This window comes from Ochotona princeps, chromosome X, assembly GCF_030435755.1.
Source record: "Ochotona princeps isolate mOchPri1 chromosome X, mOchPri1.hap1, whole genome shotgun sequence".
Lineage (NCBI taxonomy): Eukaryota > Metazoa > Chordata > Mammalia > Lagomorpha > Ochotonidae > Ochotona > Ochotona princeps.
Genome location: NC_080865.1, coordinates 76,523,540 through 76,546,764, shown reverse-complemented (window position 1 = coordinate 76,546,764; position 23,225 = coordinate 76,523,540). Strand labels below are relative to the sequence as shown.

Sequence of the window (23,225 nt, the reverse complement as noted above, 5' to 3'; positions counted from 1 at the left end):
CTCTTCGCTATTACCACCACACAAGCAACATAAAGCTCTGTAAATACTGTCCTTTCAGATTTTTAATATGGTTTCATTACACAGGAATAATGGACTAAATTGTTGGCCACTGGTTAATCGGTTCAACCTTTAGATACCAGTTCCTCCTGGAAGGTTGGCAGATAATGAAGTGAGGGAGGTTGGATTAAAGTTCCAATTTGGGGGGCCAGTACGGTGGCATAATAGGCTAACCCTCTGTGTTTTCTGGCACTGGCATCCCATATGAGTGTTGGTTTGAGCCCCATCTGTTCTATTTCCAATCCAGCTCCCTGTTTATGACCTGAGAAAGCAGCAGATTCCCAAGTCATGGCCCCTGCTCTCACACAGGAAACCTGGAGGAAGTTTCTGGCTCCCAGCTCCGGACTGCCCCAGCATTGGCCATTGCAGCCATTTGGGGACAGAACTAGAGCATGGAAGATCTCTGTCTCTCCTTCTCTCTGCATAATTCTAAATTTGCAAGTAAAATAAATAAACCTTTAGTTAAAAAAATCGCAAAAAAATTTCCAAGTGTCTCATCACAAAGTTGGCTCTAAAATAGTAATTTTACAGTGTTATTTTAAAATATAAAGTTCTAGCAAAGAGCTCATTTGAACTAGAGGTTTTATCTACCGTGCTTTACGATTTAGTATAGTTAGCAAATTGTCACAAAACTTATTCACTTGTTAGCTAAAATTCTCCAAAATAAAGTACAAAATTAACATTATTTCCTCCCAATTAATAGTACAAATAGAGTATGCCTTCTTCTGACAAAAACTGATGCAGACAAGATGACTCACATTAAAGAGAATAATGATCATAAATGTTCAGATATTTATTTTATTTCTATCCACATCTAATCACTAAGTCCTCAGTAAAATATTCTAAGGAATTTTAAAGGTATAAAACCTTTCTGTGTTGCCAGAGTTGACAAGTAAAATGCATTTACAGCTGCAAACCTTAAAGAAAAGAGCAAAATCCTGTTACAGTTATAAGTATAGGCTACATTGGTAAACAAATGTTATAGGCTCAGTTTTTCAGAAATACAACAAAAGTCATTCTTATTGAGACTTAGGGTCATTCTCTTGAGACTTAGGGCCTGGTTCCCTCATCCTTGGACACTGGTTTTAATTGACTTAACTAACAGAACTTGGAAGAAATGAAAATCTAAGACATTTGTAGATAGCTCCTAAGAGATTTCCATCTAGATCCCTGGAAACACTTACATTCTTAAAAACAACCATTTATTTTATTTGTTTGAAAGTCAGACAAACACAGGGAGAGGAAGAAAAGCCTCATCTACTGATTGACACCTCCAATGCCTGCAGCAGCCAGGACCTGATGCCTCCCAGTTGAAACATCAGCATGAAACTAGAATTGAGAGTGGAACTGTGATTTGAACATAGGCACTTCAATATGGAACAGGCAAGCTCCTATATGGGGCTTAATCACTGTACCAAATATTCCTTTTAAAAAAAAAAGTAAGCAATTTATTTCAGAAAAAGGACTTCTCCTGGTATCTACTCTATTAAGGGATTTTAAATATACAAAAAGTATTAACTACAGGAATAATGTTATGTAACAGATCTTGAGAATGTGTTCATCTTGCATAATTAAAACTTCATGCAACTCTGTTTCTGCCACCCCTGCCTCCTGGCAAAAATACTCTATGCTTCAATAACTTTAACTGTTCCTTAGCTCTGTCATATACTCCTTCATTTATTATGGATCCTCAAGGTGCACCCATATTTATACACATTGCAAGATAACCTTAAAATGTTTGAGACAGAACATTCCATTATGTGAATATATCATTTTTCTTTATCTGTTTTTCCACCAAGAGATATTTCATCTGTTTCAATAGCTTGATTATAAGAAATAATGCTGCAAATAACATGCAAGTGCTAATAATATTTCTTTAACATCAGGATTTCAATTCTTTTAGATGAATACCCACAAGTTGGAGTGCTAGATTACATGCTACTTCTATTTTTATCTTTATGATGATTTTCCGTACTCTTTTCCATAGTTACTGCACCATTTTGCATCCCTATCAACTACAAGAGCTCCAACTCCAATTTTTCTCCTTTCATGTCAGTACTTCAACTCCCTCTTTTCTTTTTTTCAATAATAGCCATCCTAAAAGGTATAGTGATATCTCATTGTAGTGCTGATTTTCATGTCTCTATTTGTTGTTACAGTTATCATTTTCTCATATATTTCTTTTTTTTGTAATTATATATATTCATTTATTCATTAAGTACATTGTATTACATGACACAATTTCATAGGTACTGGGATTCCCCCTACCCCCTTCACCCCAAACCCTTCCCCCATGGTGAATTCCTTCACCTTGATGCATAACCACAGCTCAAGTTCCGTTGAGATTCCCTAATTAAAAGTTCACACCATACAGAGTCCAGCATCCCACTTGTCCAGTTCAAGTTCAACGGCCTCTTAGGGAGGCCCTCTCAGGTTTGAAGGCAGAGCCAGCAGAGCATCACCTCGATCAATTAGAAGCTCCAACATATCATCAGCAACAGTCCAGGTATGATGAGGCTGGTGCAGAGTCCACTGATTGACATAGTCCCTCTTAGAGTTTCCCCTTGTCCAGTTTTCCGCTGGAAGCATATAGCTGAGGTGGTTGATTGATCTACTCCATTTTCCATCTTTTCTTGGTTAATGTGTTGATTCCTCCATTTTGTTCAGGGGAATCCCCTAACCATCTCTGGAAACAATTTCTATTAAAGTGACAAAAATCAATCTTCAATCAGTTATTGGTTTGGTTTTACTATTGAGCTATGGAGCTTACTTGTTTTAATATTAATGTGCCTAGCTGTAGGAGGACATTGTGACCGTAGAAGGTCAGTGAGCACAGGATTACAGTTGGTTGGATAATATTTGGAGGAGAATAACCAAATGGCTACCTTTTGTATACCTGATGAGATATCATTTGTATAAGAACAGTTGAGTGGAAAGTAATATACAAGAGAAAAGGACTTCCAAACAAAGGCATAGAAACAGTTGATGGTTTTGTTGATGAACTAAGTATCTCTACCCTAATCCTGTATGACCCTCAGTGTATAAAGTCTGATGCTACTAATAAACTACGGCTTTTGACCATCAGTCAGGGTCCACGTGTGTTATTATCGGCTCCGTGCACCAAGTCCATCGCTGCGGGACAGCGACAACTGGCGCCCGCACCTAGCATTTCTTTTAAGGCAGGTCTAGTAGTGATAAATTCTACAGACTTTGGCTTGGGTAAGTAATTGCTGTTTTTCATTTTACAAAGAAAATTATTTTATTATTGGTTGTCACCTGTTTTTTTTTTTTCTTGCTGTACTTTGAAAATATCATCTCTACCTTTTGCTCTGCAAGCTTCTGATAAACACACACACTTAACACCTCATGGAAGTTATCCTCAATTAGATGAGTTGGCTTTTTTCTTACTGCTTTCAAACCCTTTATTTTTACGTTAAACAACTTTTTTCCAATATTTTTATTTCTTAATATATTTTTATCTTGAATTTTGAATCATGTGGTACAATTTCGTATAGGCTGGGATTCCACCCCAAACTCCCACCCCCTGACAGATTTTCCCAATTTTACTACAATGGGGTAGTCCTTCATAAGGAATCACAATTCTATCAGTCTCTTAACAACTTTATTATTAATATATATTAATATGCATTTCTTTTTATTCTTCTTCAATGGGGTTGACAGGATCCAGGTGTTCATTCTCTCCCCAAAGTTGAGACGTGTCCATTCACTATTTCTTCAAATACATTTTTTAACCTTTTATCTTTCTTTTTTTTTTTCTGAAACTACTATAATCCTTACACTGATTGATGTGATGGTATCCTATAATTCCCAGTGAATCTTTCTTCACTTTTCTTCATTTTTTTTTCTTTGCTATCATCTGGCTAAATATATTTCAAATGACCAGTCTTTGAGTTCACTGGTTGTTTTTTAAAAGTCTACTGTTGAGTCCTTGTAAGTGTATTTTCCAGTTCAGCTATTGTATTCTTCAACTCCATAGTTTATTTGGTGCTTTTATCTGTTGAAATTCTCACTTTGTCATGCATTGTTCCAGATTCATTCAGCATTTTCATGAAGATTGCTTTCAATGCCTTATTAAAAATTCATACATTTCCATTTCACTAGGGTCCATTTTGGAGTATTACCTTGTTCTCTTGTTCATATTGTGTTCCTTTCTTTCTTCATTTTGCTTTATTCTTTGTTACAGCATACAGATTAGGAAGCAATGCAATCTCTCACTCTTCATGGATTGCCCTCAAAAGGAGAAAATCTTCAGCCATGTACTTGGTCAGAGCACAGCTAAGTTTCACGCTCACCTACCATGCAGGAGCCTCTGAACTAGTTCTTGGACTTTCCACAGAAAGAATAGACCTGTGCATTGTTGAATCTATGTGGCCCTGCTGGGAGTGAGAGTTCACTGTTTCTTTTTCCCATCATCTGGGTGATAACACTCTAGGAAAACTTATTCTTGCTTGTCTGTGATTGCTTTGCTGCAGAGATCATGTGAAAAATCCCTGATATTACATGAGACACATTACCAACAGACTACAGTGCTCTAGGTGTCACTGCTAAAATATGAGGCAAGTGAATGTAGCTATTGTATATTCTCCAGACTTACTCAACTATTAGCTTCATTGAATATCCCTAGTTGACATCATGTTGATCAGCTAAGAATACTGTAATTACTACCATTAAGCACATGAAGTGTAACAAAGGGTTATATTTTAGCCACCAATTTGGGGGGTTGTTTCTGTCAAAAACTACAGAAGGGACACTCAGATTGTATACTACTTGCAAGCTAATAATCTGATATGCAAACTGGATCAGAGACAGAATTGATTACACACACTAAAGCAACATTCAGGGTACAGGAATTTGGTACAGGGTAATTGGGATATCTGTATTCAATACCAGAGTGCTTAGGTTTCAACCTTAGTTCCAGTATACATTCTAGCTTCCTACTAATGTATTCCCTAGAAGGTAGCAAGTGGTGGCTCAAATATTTGGGTCCCTGAAACACACATGGGAGGACTGGAATGGGTTTCTGGTTTCCAGATTTGGCCTGGCCTATCCCTTACTGTTATGGGCATTTGAATCATAAATCTGTGTGACTTTGGTTTGGCTTTCTACCTTTCAAATGAAACTAAATATAAAAATGAAAGGGTAAGTTTATTAAAAAGTTTTAAACAGAGGAGTAATCAGCCCTCCATGTTGTTTTGCATATAATACCCATCAGGTGATCAAAAGGGCCCATGATGTGCTTATATATGCACAGTATAAGAGAGTAACACGGAACTTGAATAGTCCAATACTTTGATAGAATGTGGAAGTAAGTCTAGTATTTGGGGAGAAATATTACCTAATTTTTTGAAGTTCGCCTATGCAAACACAACCCCAAGAAATGGTCCACATAATGATTGATTAAAGTTCTTCATTTTTGGTAATATTCAGTAAGAATGTAGAGCTGGGCATGGTAGATGTCACTTCCCAACAGACTGCTGCATGAGAATATATCTTATTTCCAGTTGAACATTTATCATTATATAACAAGAACACAGCCTGGTCACTGGACAATGAGAAATAAAAATAATAGTTCCCTTGTATATCTCACGGACTCTTCAGTATGCATAAGAGTATATACCTAAAAATCATTGCATTTTGACCATTATCAATTCTGGATAGATTAAAATTTTAAAAATTAGGAGATTCTGGGTTTCCTCTGGGGGCAAATTAATTTCTTGTTTGCCATAGGTTTGAATAAACTGAATGATTTTGTTTTGTTTTGTATTTGTTCTTGGACTTGAAACAAATCATTTTAGATCCAGTAATGATTCAAACCAACTTATTAACTCATTGAATAGGAATGCAATACTAGTTACTTGATTCCAATTGTTTAAAGACCCAGTTAATTTGAATCATCAAATACTCCTAGTCCCCTTAACCAAACTCCCACCAAACCCTAAATATGTTTACACACACACACACACAACTGCAAGTTTATAAAGTTGATTTTATCATGATAAAAATAAACTAAAAGTCTAATTGTTAGCTCTGGTACAAGCAGTCACAACATATTTTAGAGAATATCATTGATATGCTTCTTTGGCAAGTCATTCTAGTGCATATATACTGAAAATCATGCTTTGCTTTTTCAAAATGAGTCTTTATAGATTTAAAACATATTCCCATTAGGACTTTTATAGTCATCCAGTTATTTTTTTCTGAAAAGGAACTACTATATATCAGTCACTTTCTTTAATATTCAATGGGTTATACATACTTTATAGAGTTAGATGCTTAGCATTTATTTAGCTAACTAACGTTATTACAGCGATTATGCCAGTAACTAAGTGTTGTAAACATCAACGCACTTAGCTGCTTTAGGCTTTGAAATTTTCTTCTCTTTTAGGATATATATAGAATAGTATTAAATACAATATTTTAAAAGACTTTTACTATTGCAATCAGATTTGAGATTATTTCTTGTATATAGAAAAGTGTCACCTTTATCAGTATCCTCAAGTAAATCTGCTGCAATGCTTTTTATGTATTGTACTCATAGTTTATTTCATGTTCCATTGGAAAGGGCCAATTTCTCTTGTTCATGGAAAGTAGAAACTTTCTGAACTTCAGTTATTCCATTGGTCAAATAAAGATGATATCACCTAAACTATTATTTTTAAGATTCCAATGAATTCTTTGGCTAAAGGTTCTAAGATATCTTCAGTATTCACCGCCATTCAATCATGTGTCAGAGCTAGAATCCAAGTACAGCACAACAGTTCTAATACGAGACAGAGATTAGAACTCAGAGTAGCTCAGTTGTCAACAATCCACACAGTAGTTTCAGAGAGAACACAGTGCTGAGCAATTCAACATGACCGTCCCCTGCATATGCTTGGCTGGGAGGTGGATACACACACAAGTAATTTACCTAAGGCTTGTAGTTTGGTTGCTGAGGGAATGTGAATAGTGGTAGTAGAGGTTCTTCAGTACTGAAAAAATTTGGTATTCTGGCATAGCCAGAGAGGAAATATTTGCTTCATGCAACACTAACAACCCTAGCACGCAGCTGCAACATCCATAAAGGATGTCTTTAGTAGGAAGGACTGTGTGAGTGAGTAGAGACTGGAAGAGTTCTTCTGTAAGAAGCCAAGTAATACATATTTCAGCTTTGGGGCTCATTTATCTCCCTCATTTTTCTCCTTCTTTCTCTTACTATTCCTTCTTTTAAGAACCATGAAAATACTAAAATAATTCATAAGTCAGTGGTATAGAAAAACAGATTCAGGTCCAAGCATGAATGCTCATTGTCTAAATCTTTCTTTGCCTTGCACATGACAGGATCCTATATGGGCTGCTGATTTATGTCCCTGCTTCTCCATTTCCTTTACACCTCCCTGCTTATAGTCCAAGAAAGCAGTAGAGGACGGCCCAAAGTCTTCAGATCTTGCATCCACATGGGAGACCTGGAAGAAGCTCCTAGCTCCTGGCTTTGGATCAGCTCAGCTCCTGCGTTGTGGTCACTTGGGGAGTGGACCAGCAGATACAGGATCTTTGTGTCTCTCCTCTCTGTAAATCTGCCTTCCCAATAAAAATGGATAAATCTCAAAAAAAGTAGGCCTAAATAGTTTTCTTTTTTTTTTTTTTAAAGATTTATTCATTTTATTACAGCCAGATATATACAGAGGAGAGACAGAGAGGAAGATCTTCCTTCCGTCCGATGATTCACTCCCCAAGTGAGCCACAACGGGCCGATGCGCGCCAATCCGATGCCAGGAACCTGGAACCTCTTCCAGGTCTCCCACGCGGGTGCAGTGTCCCAATGCATTGGGCCGTCCTCAACTGCTTTCCCAGGCCACAAGCAGGGAGCTGGATGGGAAGTGGAGCTGCCGGGATTAGAACCGGCGCCCATATGGGATCCCGGGGCTTTCAAGGCGAGGACTTTAGCCGCTAGGCCACGCCGCCGGGCCCCCTAAATAGTTTTCTGACCCCTTCTCACAATGTCTAACATGGAATCACATTAAGAAAACCTACAATTAAGGTCTTAGAAAATTCCAGGTAAGAAAGAGTTTGGAAGCTTAGTACTTGCATGTTTTGGGGATTTTGAGAACACTAATGTGCTTTATTTATTTATTTTTAGCAGATAAATATGCATTGTGGAAGAACAAAATGGTGGAAATAGGGTGAGGACATGTTAAAGCAATTGGAACATGATCAATGGAGTAGAAGCAGAGAGGCTGAGAGCCCAGGTAATAAGAGGGGCAGGCTGACAGCAGATGGATACCTGAGGACCCATGGACACTGGGAAGCAGCAGAGAAAAGCAAAGTGGTACTGCAGCAAACAGATACCCGTGGGGATCCAAGTTCCACCTGCAGATAGGTGGGAAGGGGAGGTCACTGGGAATGCAGCAGGTGAATCAGAACATAAAATTGCAGGTCCTGTTCATTTTTTAAAACACAATCATGAGCTGAAATAGACCACCAGAGTCCTTGTGGACAATTGCTGGAGTGGAGTGCTGTAGAAATCTCTACTCCTGAATAGCAGGAGGACTCCCAGTGAAACAGTTAAATATATCTTGCTAACATACTAGAATGTATACCTTTGGGTATAAGGCCATGATGCACTTAAATAGCAGAATGTTAATCTTGTCACTATTACTAAGGGAATATTACACTGTAATAATATTGTGAGAGGAGTTAGACTGGGTAGTAGGCAGTTAGGGTTTTCTGGGTCCCCAAGTCATTTTTTTCTCAAATATAAAGGGGTATTTTCCCCACCATGTCTTGGATTCACCAGAGCATGTCTCTCCCAAGACAAATGCATATCTTATCAGCAATGCTTCCCAGGAGACAAGGGTGACATTAACATATCTATTCCCCACCTGAAGCCTCCACCCAATTCTGTCTCCAGCCATTGCCAAGGGGGAGGACTTCAGACTGGCCTCTTTATCATTAGAAAGGGACCAAGGAAGTTGGCCAGTGACACCTTTCTGGCCTTTTGTCCCAAGGCCAGGTACCATGGAAACCAGGAATTTTCTTTGTTTATGGAGAAACATCGTTGAGGGGAGTCTTTAAAAGATACTTTCCTCACCATTAATACGGGTTTTTCTCTGTTAGCTTTTCCTCCTGCCACTATGGCAGGGGACTAGGGCTTTTCTCTCTTGCCTTTTCCCCTGCCACTATGGCAGAGGATCTCAAGGCCCCCTCCCATCACTAGGATGGGAGTCTACTTTCTCAACTATTTCTAATAAATCTTACTTTAAAACTAAACTGTGTCCGCATGAAAATTCTTCTTTCCTGCGAGACAAGAATTGAGGTTGCTGCAGTATTCGGGGTTCAAAAACCCTACAATATGAGAGAAAATGGTAGGAGGGAAAAATGAGAGAGGGGAATCTATCTACGAACATATCATGGAAAATAATAAAAATATTTAAAATTTGTCTTAAAAGCAGATAACCATAGTTATTCAAATTTCTCGTAATAAATAGTTACACTATTTACAAAATAAAATAGCAGTCTTCAGAGGAAGATAAAAGATTGAGTTTCTACAACATGAGTGAGAAATGTCAATATAGTTTTTAAAAAAATGGGACAATGCAACAGAAAAATGTACCCAACTGTCAAGAAAAAATTAAGAAAAGTCAATCCTATTGAAGAGCCTGGAAGTTTTCTGCCCTTTGTGATCCCGCCTTGATGGCTTGGCTGGGGGCTGTGTGGATTCTAGGCCTGACACCCAGCAGGACACCTGGCAGGTCACGTAGGCAGACCACTCCTCAGGAAGGAGGTACCTGGTGTTTGATAAGATCCACCGCCCTATACTTTTTGAAAGTTGCTAGTTTCAAACCCACCAATAGAAGCCTGCTAGATCATGACTGTATAATTAATAGCCTGAAATGTATAAAAACTGGGGAGCTTGGGCTCTCGGGGTCTTTCTTTTTTCCTTTCTCTCTCTGGCTCACGGGCTTGCTGAGAATCCTGCAACGACTGCCCCTCCCCCGCCCGGCCATGCTGGGCTGGGGGAGGTGGCTGGGAGACCTAGGTTAGTTCGAATAAACCACTTTTATGCCTTAGCACTGGCTTCAGACTTGATGATTATCTGGGGATTTCAGAAACCGGCACAACACTATTAATCCACATAGTAAAGGAAACATAAGCCCAAAAAATAAAGGAAAACTGGGTATTAGTTATGGAAATATAAAACAAAAATTTTGTCATTACCATTATATTAGGATGTAAACTGGGTACACATTTTGGCTTTGATTTTCATTTCTTTAACAACAAATTGTTTTTAGCATCATTTATCTGTCAGTTATTTGTATATTTTCTTTGGATTAATACTGCTAAATTCCTTTGCAAATTTACTAATTGGTTTTTCATTATTGAGGAGTTTATAGTTATCCTTAGATCAACATTAGCTAAGACAAGATTTTTTTGGCTGAGAAAAGAAGTTTTGAGTGAAAACAAAAAGGCATAATTATAACTCAATCAGAAAAGATCTTGCTTACCAACAGTCAAGAAAGTTTGTGTGTTGTCTGTTACCAGTAGTGCAGTTATTGACAACTGCCATTAAGTGGTAATGACATGTCATCTACATTATTTGTCTATTATGTGGCTAAGATTGTATTCCAGAAGCTGTGTGAGGAGTTAGACTGGGTGGTAGGCAGTTAGGGTATTCTGGGTCCCCAAGTAATTTTTCTTCCCAAATATAAAAGGGAATTTCCCCACCATGTTTTAGATTCACCAGAGCAGTCTCTTCCAAGGGACAAGGGTGCTATTAGCATATCAATCCCCCACCTGAAGCACCAGCCATTACCTCCAGCCATTGTGTAGGAGGGTCCCAGGCCTATCTCCTTATCATTGAAAGGAGGACAGGAGGAAGTAATATGCAGATGCCTAAGGCCTGGAATGTCTTGTCTAGCACCTCTCTGGTCTTTTTGTCCCAAAGGCAGATACCTGGAGACCAGGAAATTCCTTTGCCCTTGGAAAACCCCCTCTTTGAACTAAAGCTTAAGAGGGTACCAACACCCCCCATGCGCGGGTCTTTTCTATCTCAGAACCCCCTCCCGTCACTAGGGCGGGAGTCTCCTTTCTTAGCTTTTCTAATAAATCTTACTTTAAAAATAAACTGCATCCACATAAAAATTCTTCTTTCCTGCGAGACAAGAATTGAGGTTGCTGCCGTACTCAGGGTCAAAAACCCTACAACAAAGCTATGGAAGCAGAAGAGGACTGCATGCTGCTGAAGAGTTCAAGGAAGAATTTAGAGGGAAAAGATGAGGAAAGAGGAAGGTAATACCACTGTCAGTCCTTCCCCCAAAAAGCCTCATCTCATTCACGCCTTAGCTGCAAAATTCCTATATCTTCCTGGAATAACTCATCCCAGTTTCATTCTAGTTTATTATACTTTTACTAATAAAAGTATATGTGCATTGCTTTTTGATAAGGATAAACAGGAAGCATCATAATCATAAACAGAAAATTAATTAGGACGTGGTCATTCTAACGACATACAAACCTGAAATGGAGATACTTAAAATTCATTGTGTAAAACTGACAGAGATAATGTTAGAGTCCGGGCTAAAGCCTGAAGTCTTTAGTTAGGGTGCAAGCTAGTCAACCCCCAGAGAATGACAAAGAGTCTCCCTGGTAATGTAAACAGCAAACACAGTTTGTTGTGCCAGCATGCTGGGGTCAGATCGCATTTGGGGCACACGGGCCAGCCAAGTGGGGCAGTAGGAACTAGAATTAGCCCAAGACAGAAGATTATATAGGCTCTTTTGGTTTGGGAAATACATCAAAAGTAACAACTTTAGACATGTTAATTTTTATGGCCTTCAGGCACAGGGAGCCTGTTCCATTCTCACACCCATTATCTTTATGGCTCATTCCATTCTCACACCCTTATCTTCCTCCTGCTCTTTGGACTGGAGAAGAATTGCACCCTTGCCTTCCTGCATTTGGGTTTACAAAGTTGCAAGGCAGATTTATCCCTAAAAGAGGAATCCTCCCAAAGTCCAGGCGCCTCCTGGCCTAGCATAGTAGCAGTTTTTTTCAGCACAAAGGAATCTCACATTGCCCAACAAAAACATTCCATTCTAGCATTCTAATACACTATCATAGCATTTTATTATTCTTACATTTACCTACACTCTAACAATAACAGGGGAAAAGAACATTAAAAAGCATATCTACAATTCTACACACTCTCATTAACTGAAAAAGTAAAAACCAGTTTCACTAATATTAAAAAATCTATACATTATTATACTGATAATATAACCCCACTTGCCCTAATTGGTATTCATTCGGCACTACAACTAAACCACAGAATTCTTAGTATTTCAAACACATATATATTGCTCACCAATACCAAGTCTGAGATTAAAAAAAAAATACTCAAATAAATAGCAAATTCTGAATATTTAAAATTTAAAATTCATACTATCTATCTACTTCTTTTCAACATAATATTGAGAGCCCTGGCCCATGAAATTAGGCAAGTGAACACATAAAATATTTCTTGATACGAATAGAAGAAAGGATGTTGTCTTTTTTTGCTGGTCATTTGATATTACTCATCAAAACCCTGAAAGAACTGATAATTTAGTAAGGTTGCAGAACACAAAGTCACCATACAAAACTCAGTACTATGTACTAACAAAAAAGTATCTGAAATAAAACTTAAGAAAATAATTAGACTTTATGATCAAAAATTAAATGCTTATACTTGTAAATTTAACGAAGACAATCATCTTAAGATTAAAAAGGAAAGAAATTTAAAAATATACAAGTAACTGGAGATATATATTCATAGATTGGAATAATAATGTGAAAATAGCCATATTACACCTACACATACACACACAAATCCAGCAATGCAATCTCTATGAAAATTCCAGTGTGATTTTCTCACATTCCCATGGAATCACAAAAAGCCCTGGGCACCCAACACAATCTTCAGCAAAATGAATAGTGTTGATTAAATCATAGTATTTTGAATTTGAAACACATTTCAAAGTTACTGTAATGCAAATACTATGGTACAGACATAAAGACAGATTTATCAATCATTGGAATAAAAAACCCAGAAATAAACTCCTATAAATTTGTTTTCAAAAAAAGTGCCAAAAATGCAAAATGCAGAAATGATTGCCACTTGAATAAATGATGCTTGGAAAACTGAATATCCACATACCAGAGAATGAAGCTAGACCCTTGTCTCACAATATGTAAAAAATTCAACTGAAAACAGATTAAATAATTAGATAAAATACCTGAAACCGAAAACTACTATAAAAACACATGGGTTGGGGCCAGGTTTCTTGTTCAACAAGCTAATCCTCCACCTTCAAGTTTCAAGTGCCAGAATTCTTATATGGGAACTGGTTTACACCTTGGCTATTCCATTTCCTATCTAGCTACCTAATTATAGCCTGGCAAAGCAGCAAAGACGGCCCAAAGTCTTGGGACCATAAACTCACATGCAAGACCAGAAGACGTTCCTGGTTCCCAGCTTCAGATTGGCTCAGCTTTCACCACTGCAACCATTTTGGGGGATGAACCAGCAGATGGAAGAATTCTTTCTTCTCTCCTTCTATCTGTAAATCCTTCTGACTGCCAAATAAAAATAAAAGTATAAATATTTTTACAAAATCCCATAGGTGTAAAATTCTACAACACTGGTTAAGAAACAAGCTTTTGCACATAATCTTGAAAGCACAAGGAACAAAGGCAAAATTAGACAAATGGGAAGACATCAAATTAAAAAGCTTCTGCATAGTAAATGAAATAATGTGAAGAGAAAATTCACAAAATGGGAGAGTATTTGCAAACCACACATAGATAACAGGTTGTTACTCAAAACATATGATACTACCTCAGAAATTCTGTGGAAAAATGCAATTGAAAAACAAGTATATTTCAGTATAAAACAACTTGAAAATCATGCATTTTTATGATACACCTTTTCACTGAAATTTCTAAAGCATCCTCATACTGGGAACTCAAATAACTGAATAGCAAGAAAACCAATAATGTGATTAAAAGAAGGGCAAAGAGCCTTGGCAGACATACAAATGGAAAACCAGTACGTGAGAAAATTGTTCCACATCAATAATTATAGGAAAAAGGCAAAGGAAATCCAGAATTAGATAGCAACTCATACCTATCAGAATAGCTTTAATCAAAAAGATAAAAGATATCTAGTGGGGAAGATATGGAGAGAAAAGAGCCCTTGGGCATTGTTGGTGGGAATGTAAATTAGTCCAACTGCTGTGGAAAGGAGAAAAGCAATCTCTCTCAAAAAAAAAAAAAAATTGGAAAACAGAGGGGTGGCACTGTGGTGCAGGGGGATGAATCTCTGTCTGCAGTGCCAATATCACACACGGGCACAGGTTTACGGAACCCTGGATGTTCCACTTCCAATCCAGCTCCCTGCCAATGTGCCTGGGAAAGCAGGGGAAGACGGCCTAAGTGCTTGGGCTCCTGTCATCTGTGTGGGAGACCTAGATGAAGCCCCCAGATCCTGGGTTTGGCCTGGCCTAACCACTGCTGTTGTGGGTATTTGGGGAGTGAACAAGAGGATGGAAGCCTTTTCTGTCACTACACCCTTCAAATAAATAAATAAAACAAACCTTGAAAGAAAAAGGAAAATAGCATTACCATATGATCTATCTATCCCACTTCTGGACAAATATTCAAATGAATTGAAATCATCATGGCACATGAACATCTCTGTTCATTATGAAAGAATTCACGATAGCTAAAATATCGATTCAACTTAAGCATTCTTCAATGAATAAATGGGTACACAAAATGATATGTAAGCACAGAATAAAACACCATTGACGCTTGAAAAGAGAGAGAGAGAGAGAGAGAATCATATCACATTTGGCTATCTTTGAGCATATAATGCTCAGTGGAAAAAAGCTAGGAACAAAAATATAAACACCCCATGACCTCATTTACATGTGCAATCTAAAAAAGTTGAACACAGCAAGTAGAGACTAGAATGATGGTCATCAGAGCTGGTAGGAAGAAAAGTTGGGAAAAGTGGAATGAGTTATTTAAAAAAATTATAAAGCTTCAGATAGGAATGATAGATTTTAAGAAGTATTGCACAAAATGGTGTATTATATATATATTAAAATAATTGATTTTTTTTCAAATAGTTCACCAAGAAAAAAAAGCAGGTAAATTAGGTAACCTGCATGTTAATTAGCCCAATTAAATTAGTTCAAATTTGTGGACTGGCACTGTGTTGCAATGGGTTGAGCTACCACTTCTGAAGAATATGCCATGTCGGAGTGCCAGTTTGAGTCCTGGCTGCTCACTTCTGGTTCAGCTTCCTGCTGATGTACCTGGGAAGACATCAAAGCTGGTCCAAGCACCAGGTCCCTGTCAGCATTTGGGAGATACAGATGGGATTTCCTGGAGCTTAGTTTCAGCCTGGCCCATTTCTGACTGTTATAAGCATTTGAGGCACTGAATCAAAACATGGAAGATCTCTCTTTTCATCTGTCTCTTCTTTTCTCTCTGACCCTCTGCCTTTCAATAATATAATGCACATCTATTTTTAAAAGCATTTTAGGGCCCGGTGCAGTAGCCTAGTGGCTATAGTTCTTGCCTTGACACACCAGGATCCCATATGGGTGCTGGTTCTAATCCGCTTCCCATCCAGCTCCCCGCTTGTGGCCTGGGGAAGCAGTCAAGGACGGCGGCCTTGGGATTTTGCATCCATGTGGGAGACCCATAAGAAGCTCCTGGCTCCTCACTTCGGATTGGCTCGGCTCCAGCTGTTGCGGTCACTTGGGGAGTAAATCATCAGACAGAAGATCTTCCTCTCTGTCTCTCCTCTCTATACATATTTGACTTGCAATAAAAACAAATAAATCTTTAAAAACAAAAAGCATTTTTAAACTTTATGATACCTAGAATGAGAAATTGAATTCAGGCATTATAATCCAACAATCTTAATTGAGTAACTAGCTTAAATACTTGTTCTGGGTTTTCCATGATCTTTTTGAAGTATTTTTGTATGTAGTAAACATCATTACATTGTACCCCATATATGCAATTATAATTTTCAATCAAAAACAACACTAATAAAAATAAACTTATCTGAAAAAATTAAGTTCACAGAACATAGTGTCACAACTAAAAATCAGAGATAAGATACTTTAAAAATCCGTAACTTTCAATAAACTCACTGGTTAAAGAGGTAGAGGAAAAATAGAAAATATTATAATAAGACAATACTACATATCTAAAAAATGAAAGCCTGACACTATAACATATTGGAAAGTATGTAGAGCAACAGCTTTCACAGATTTTGTGTTGCTAAAAGCATGCCATTAGGAAATTCATGATTATGTGTATCAGCAAAAATGCATGAACATTCTTAAAAGTAACATTTCTAGTGCCGAAAATTAGAAACAACCCCAACAGCCATCAACAGTAAATTGCTGCATTTTCTGACAGAGAGCTACCTAGCTGAGCATTTACAAACGGTCTTAAGGACTCTGTGACTTCCGAATTCCTAACCATTTCCCACTCCTGTCAGCTGTTTCACTCAATGGTGTTTGAAGTCTAGGTGTTCAATAGTGACAGGCACAGCCTGGATTATCATGCTTCTCTGCTTTATTTTACTTTGCAGAAACTGTGTTTTTATAAGTTGCAAGTGTATGGGATCCCATTGGGCAGCCCTACTGGTATGATTTTTGGAACAGTTCAGATGCTTATTAGAATTTTTTGACAATGAAGTATCTGTATTTAAATTTTTTAGTGTTTTCATTTACTTATTTATCTACAAGGCAGGATAATAGAAAAAAAAAGGAGAGAGAGGAAGATCATCCATCTGCTGGTTCACTACCACAATGTCCACAACAGCCAGGGCAAAGCTGGGCCAGGCTAAAACCGGGAGCCAGAAATTCCAGAAAGCTCTCTCTCATGTGGGTTGCAGGAATTGAAGCACATGAGTCATTCTGAGTTGCTTCCCAGTGAAAAAATAATTGCATTATTTACCTTACAGTAATCTTGATTTTATTGTGATGGTCGGGAATTTAACCTGCAGTATATCCAAGGTATCTTTGTAATTCTATGTTGAAAGTAGATATATAAGAGCACTTCGAAATTGTCATGCAAAATGGAATTAAAAGATCTATTTTGGTTTAAACATTTTTAATTTACTCATATAAAGGGGTCTTCACAAAAAGTTCATGAAATGCGCATTAAGGGGGAAAACTATGCTTGCATTTCAAAATACAATTGTACCAGGAAAACTTTTTTAAAAATTCCATTTGCCCATTAACTATTTGAAGTACTCTTTTAGAACTTTCCTTCCTCCTAAAAGTCTGCATTTTCTTGATCAGGGAAGCACAGAAGCGTAAAAGCAAACCCGTTGCCTAAGCAATATCTAGCCAGGGAACAAAATGTCTCTCTGGCCTTCTAACATGCACACCGATTGTTAGCATATTTTTTAGGCAACATGCAATATGATTTAAAAATGAAAAATACCCCCCTTCTCTACCATCACACTGAGACAAAGGCATCATTTCAACCAGCTCACTATCTCTCTCTACTTACTGGGATGGAATTTGTTAGTGCTGATTCCTTATGGTATGCGTGAGTTGGAAGAACATTAGGGAAACTCTGCGAAATGTTTTAACCCACGTCTGAGCAGTTTATCAGATAATTGTTTTAAAATAAAATATTCAGTGAATTAGTATTTTATTCTTTTTAAATTGTGAGAACTAGGAGATAATCCAATCTTTGTTATGTTAGACTTCCAAATTTATTGTTTGTGTCCTTGAGTAACATTCTAACTCTCCTAACCTCCACTATATCATTAAATTGGAACTAATGTACCTACCATTTTATTTATTTTTAAACTAATTAATGTGCATGTAGAGTTTATACAGACTAAATATTCAAGAAAATCTGAGAGAGCACTTGCAAATGCACATTTGGGGGAAGACTAATTCCTATAGAAAGTAACCCAATGTAATGAACGGAATGTTTAAGAACTTCTGGGAAGCAAATACCCTAGAAATATAAATGCTATTACATTCCCAATATTTTAACTGCTTTCTTTCCAAAAGAACTAGCTACTTATATTATACTGGATCATTCACCATGCAAGTAGGTACTGAGAGGATTCATTAGGATATGTATTTGACATGAAACAGTCACGATCAGCTATTTGAAGACACTATGATTCATAATTGGGAGTTAGTTTGACAGTTGTGAAAATTAGAAAGAGCTTAATGCTATTTAACACTTAGCAAAATGCCTGACACAGTGTAATGAATATACATGCTAGAGATTATTATGAAGATTATAAAGCTTTCCACACAAACTTTTTCTATTATCATGTCAAATTAAAATAAAAAAACAATTAGGAAAAAAATAGACTTGGACAATTATTAGAAACTATTCACATATATTCTCCATCTTGAAAAAGCACATTTCCTATGCTATTAAAATAGTGCTGAATAAAGGTGATAGGAAATACAGTAACATTTTTGCACTAGGGTATCTGGCAATGAAAATTTTATGGTAATCACATGTCAAAAGACATCGATAAACCCTTTTTAATTCCTCTGACATGATAGTACTTAGTCTCTTGCTGGTTTGGGAAATTGGCAAAATTAGGGCCAGCATCATGGCTCAAGAATATAAAACCACTGTCTGCCATAACATGCTGGCTCAAGACTGGTTCAAAACTCAGCTTCTAATCTAACTATCTGGTTTTTTTTTAAGATTAATTTATTTTTATTGCAAAGTCAGATATACAGAGAGGAGAGACAGAGAGGAAGATCTTCCCTTCGATAATTCACTCCCTAACTGAGTGCAACGGCTGGTGCTACGCTGATCCTAAGCTGGGAACCAGGAACCTCTTCTGGGTCTCCCACGTGGGTGCAGGGTCCCAAAGCTTTGGGCCGTCCTCGACTGCTTTCCCAGGCCACAAACAGGAAGCTGGATGGGAAATGGAGCTGCCGGGATTAGAACCGGCGCCCATATGGGATCCTGGCACGTTCAAGGCAAGGACTTTAGCCACTAGGCCATGCCGCAGGGCCCATAATCCAACTATCTGTTAATGACACTGGGAACGGTCTGCAGAGCCCAAGGACTTGGGTTCCTGCCAGCCATGTGAGGGATCTGGATAAACTCTTGGATTCAGGCTGGCTCTATCCCTGCTTGAGGAGTGACCTAAGCTGACAGAACATACCTATTTCTGTCACTTCCTTACTTTGTAGCCCTGCCTTTCAAATAAATAAAATAAATCTTTGAAATAAAAATGAAGTTGCCTCTGAGCAGCACTATTGCAGTTGGCAAGAACACAGTGCGTTAGGAAAGGCAACAAAAAGGGAGCCAAGAAGATAGTGGTTGACCCATTTTCTGAGAAAGACTGATATGATGTGAAAGCACTTGCCATGTTCAACATAAGGCATTTTGGAAAAACCCTAGTCATGAGGACTCAAGGAACCAAAATTGCACCTGATGGTCTCAAGGGTCATATATATATATATATTTTTTTTTATCTCCCACATTGACATTTATTACATTAACATTGCACCTGATGGTCTCAAGGGTCATATATATATATATATATTTTTATCTCCCACATTGACATTTATTACATTAACATTTCTAGCAAAAACAAGTAACAAGTTCAATAACTGAATATTCACATTGACAATTTCATTTTGATCCATTAGCCAATTTGGAAAAAAAGGTATATTGACCAAGGAGATTAAAATTAAAAAGCACCTTTTCCTTGCTACATAATAAACTAAGACGAGCAGGAATCAGATGCAAAGCCAACTGCAGGGTTCTTTTACTTGACTATGACATGGACTTCCCTTACATTTGCTTAACGTAGTCATTTATACAATTATTTAAAGATTTGGGCAGCAGACTGAAAATACATCTGACAATTATGTGGAATTCTCAACAATCTTAGCTTTCTAAAGCAATCTGAATTAACAATCATCAGGTTTTAGAAGCATTTCTTGTAATTCAGTCAAGTGCTGAGGGGATTTGTATCTCAACAGGTAGGGCTAGGACCTCACTTCTAATGCTCCCATCCTCCAGTAACACGATTTTGAGTGTTCAGAAACCCAGATACCTCTAAGGGAATCAACATTTCAGAGCTATGTTTGATAAATGACATTTGATAAAAAGAATATAGAATTAGCGGATTTTATACTTTTGATGCCACTTAAACTCCTCTTTAGTCTTTATATATACAGTGTTGTCCAGGAGAAATTAAAGTTACACTAATTATTCTTTAAGCTCTATTCCAGATGTCTGTTTATTAAGGACTTGCAGTTTATGCAGGGGTGAACCATGATCCTCTAGTATTACACTAATACTACTTACTACTTGTATAGCTAATAGTAAAATACATCAACCCAAATCTTATGAAGGCAGCACATCCTTAGGAGTAACTGGTATATAAAAAGTATCAACATCAGTGGTTTGAATATAAAAATTTATTTCTTAAGTCAAAGTATGCAACAAATAAAACCTACAGGAAACAGATTTTCCCATCACAATCTGTTGCTTTACCAAATAATATTTTGAAAACACATTCCTTCAGTCATTATAAAGTTCTTAAAATACAAAAGAAATTTGTAACAAAGTCTAGTAGACCAGCTGCTGTTGTTAGGACTTTTCCTTGTGTATGATGGTGATATTTTCAGTACATCCCACGCCATCCACCTCCGCTCATGCCACCTTGCCCATAGTAGCCGCCACTGCCTCCACCACCACGGCCATAACCTCCTAAGCCATCAGGCGTACCATAGCCTCCACTGTAATTGTTCCCCATTCCCATTCTTCCAACAGATCCATATCCTCCCTGATTATCCATTCCATCTCTGCCGTAGCTTCCCATTCCAGAGCCTCCCATGCCAGAGCCACCTCCAGGAGTGGAATTCAAGAAGAGTTCAATGTATCGATGCTGCATATTATTCTTATCTTTAGACCTGGCAGCTACTGCATCTTCATGGGTCACAAACTCCACATCTGCTTCTCCTGTTGCTCTGCCATCAGCTCCGATATCAATATGAACTCTTATTGGATTTAGTGGTGAAAAGAAATTAGCAATGTCATTTTCAGTTGCACGGAAAGGTAATCCTCTCATATGTACAAAATGACCACCATGAAAACCTGAACTTGCATCACCAGCTCCACCATAGCCATGTCCTCCCATACCTCGTCCATCTCTCATTCTGTCATCAAAGCCATCATTTCCATAGCCATAATTATTATAGCCACCATAGTCATCAAAACCTCCATAGCCACCATCATATCCATCACCTCCTCGTCGCATTCTGTCATACATACTTCCACGCCCAGCTCCATAATAACCCCCTCTTCCTCCTATTGGTCTATCATATGGTCCTGGTCCTGGTCGCTGTCCCAGCAATCTTCTTGGTGGATCATAAAATCCTTTGATTTCACTCCTGCTACTTCTGAAGATCTCAATATACCTTGAAAGAACTGAACTATTTCCTCTTTGCTGCAACCAAATGGTAGTCCGCGAAGCCGTACTGTCCCATCACTAGCGTCATTTGGACCATTATGTTTCATAACCCAATCCATCTCAATACGTTTGATTTAAATGTCTTTTCCGAAGTTCCAAATCTGGACTATAAGGGCTGGCTGGCTAAGCGTCCTTTATTCCTCCCCCGGAGACTGGTTCGTTTATCTAGCTGCCCTAAGAGACCAGAGAGCTCGGGGAGAGCGCGCCCCAGCCCCATCCCGGCCGCCAGCCCGCCGGGGCTTAGATACCTTCGCCACCGGGCGGCGGGGTGACAAAGGAGCCGCCTTTGTCCTGGATTTGGGAGCCGAGCGCCTTCGTCGCCATTGGCTTTCCGGCCCCCGGCCCCAGCCTCTCTCATCTCGGCCATCTGCGTCAGAAGTCTCAGGCAGGCCGGCCCGCCCCTCAAGGGTCATATTTTTGAAGGGAGCCTCAGGGACCCGTAGAACAATGAAGGTGCATTTAGGAAATTCAAGCTGATCCTTGAGAATATTCAGGGTAAAAACTGCCTAACTTCCATGGAATGGATCTTACCCATTACAAAACTTGTTCCATGGTCAAAAAGTAGCAGCCCATGACCGACGCTAATGCTGATATCCATACTATCAATGGTAATCTACTTAGTCTGTTTTCCGTGGGTTTTACTAAAAAAATGCAACCATACAACATGGAAAATTCTGTATACTCAGCACCATCAGGTACGCCAAATTCTGAGGAGGATAATGGAAATCATGACATAAGAGGTACAAAAACAAAACAAACAAAAATGCTTTGAAAGAAGTCGTCAGCCCACTGCTTCCAGACAGCATTGGAAAAGACTCAGAAAATGTTTGCCAGTCTATATATTCTCTCCATGATGTCTTTGTTAGCAGTGTAAAAAAGGTGAAGAAGCCCAAGTTGAATGGGGAAAACTCATGAAGCTTTATGAAGGCAGTAGTTGCTGAAGATGAAAAGTTGATTAACTATAAACTACCAGTCCAAGAATATAGTTTAAATTTACACTTTTTTATTTTTAGTAATAGTTGAGAAGGAGGCACACCCACGTGGTTCTCCAATAAAGGTCTGAAGGCAGGTTGGTGGGATAAATATTTTAATTAATTTCATTAACCAGATCTAGAATGTCTGTCAGCTATTGTGTGCTTTGCTCCCAGAAGTGTAACACTTGCCTAGTACAATTTAGTTTTTAATCATGACAAATAAAAAAAGTTGAAAAATATTAATAAGATGCAAGGTGTAATAAAAACTTAAACACAACATGTAGGAATTTGCCTATTTTTAGATATGATTTTTTCTTTGGGGTATAAAATCAACAATTTAAGCATCATGTTGTCTTTTTAAAACTATATGGAGACTAATTTTTTTCCACTTTTGTCAAGATAATATTTACCTGATGTATATTTCTCTATTAAAAATGAGATAGGATTTTTGGACATCAATATTACAAAGAAATGTTAAAAGCTTGAAAGGAAAATATGCCTACCCTGATTGTATATGACACAAGGTATACGTGTAATGAAACATCACATAGAATTCCATAAATATGTCCAATTTTTATGATAGTAAAAATTTCTTTAAAAAGTTTTAAGAATTTTTAAATGGATTTTTCTCTACATGGATTATT

At 37.9% G+C, this 23,225-nt stretch overlaps 2 pseudogenes; one reads left to right on the top strand and one right to left on the bottom strand.

Annotated features, from left to right (window-relative positions):
- Positions 1–23,225, top strand: part of LOC101531520 (small ribosomal subunit protein eS1-like) — a 42,263-nt pseudogene that overhangs the window by 14,664 nt on the left and 4,374 nt on the right.
- Positions 20,533–21,681, bottom strand: LOC131478588 (heterogeneous nuclear ribonucleoprotein H3-like; annotated as a pseudogene).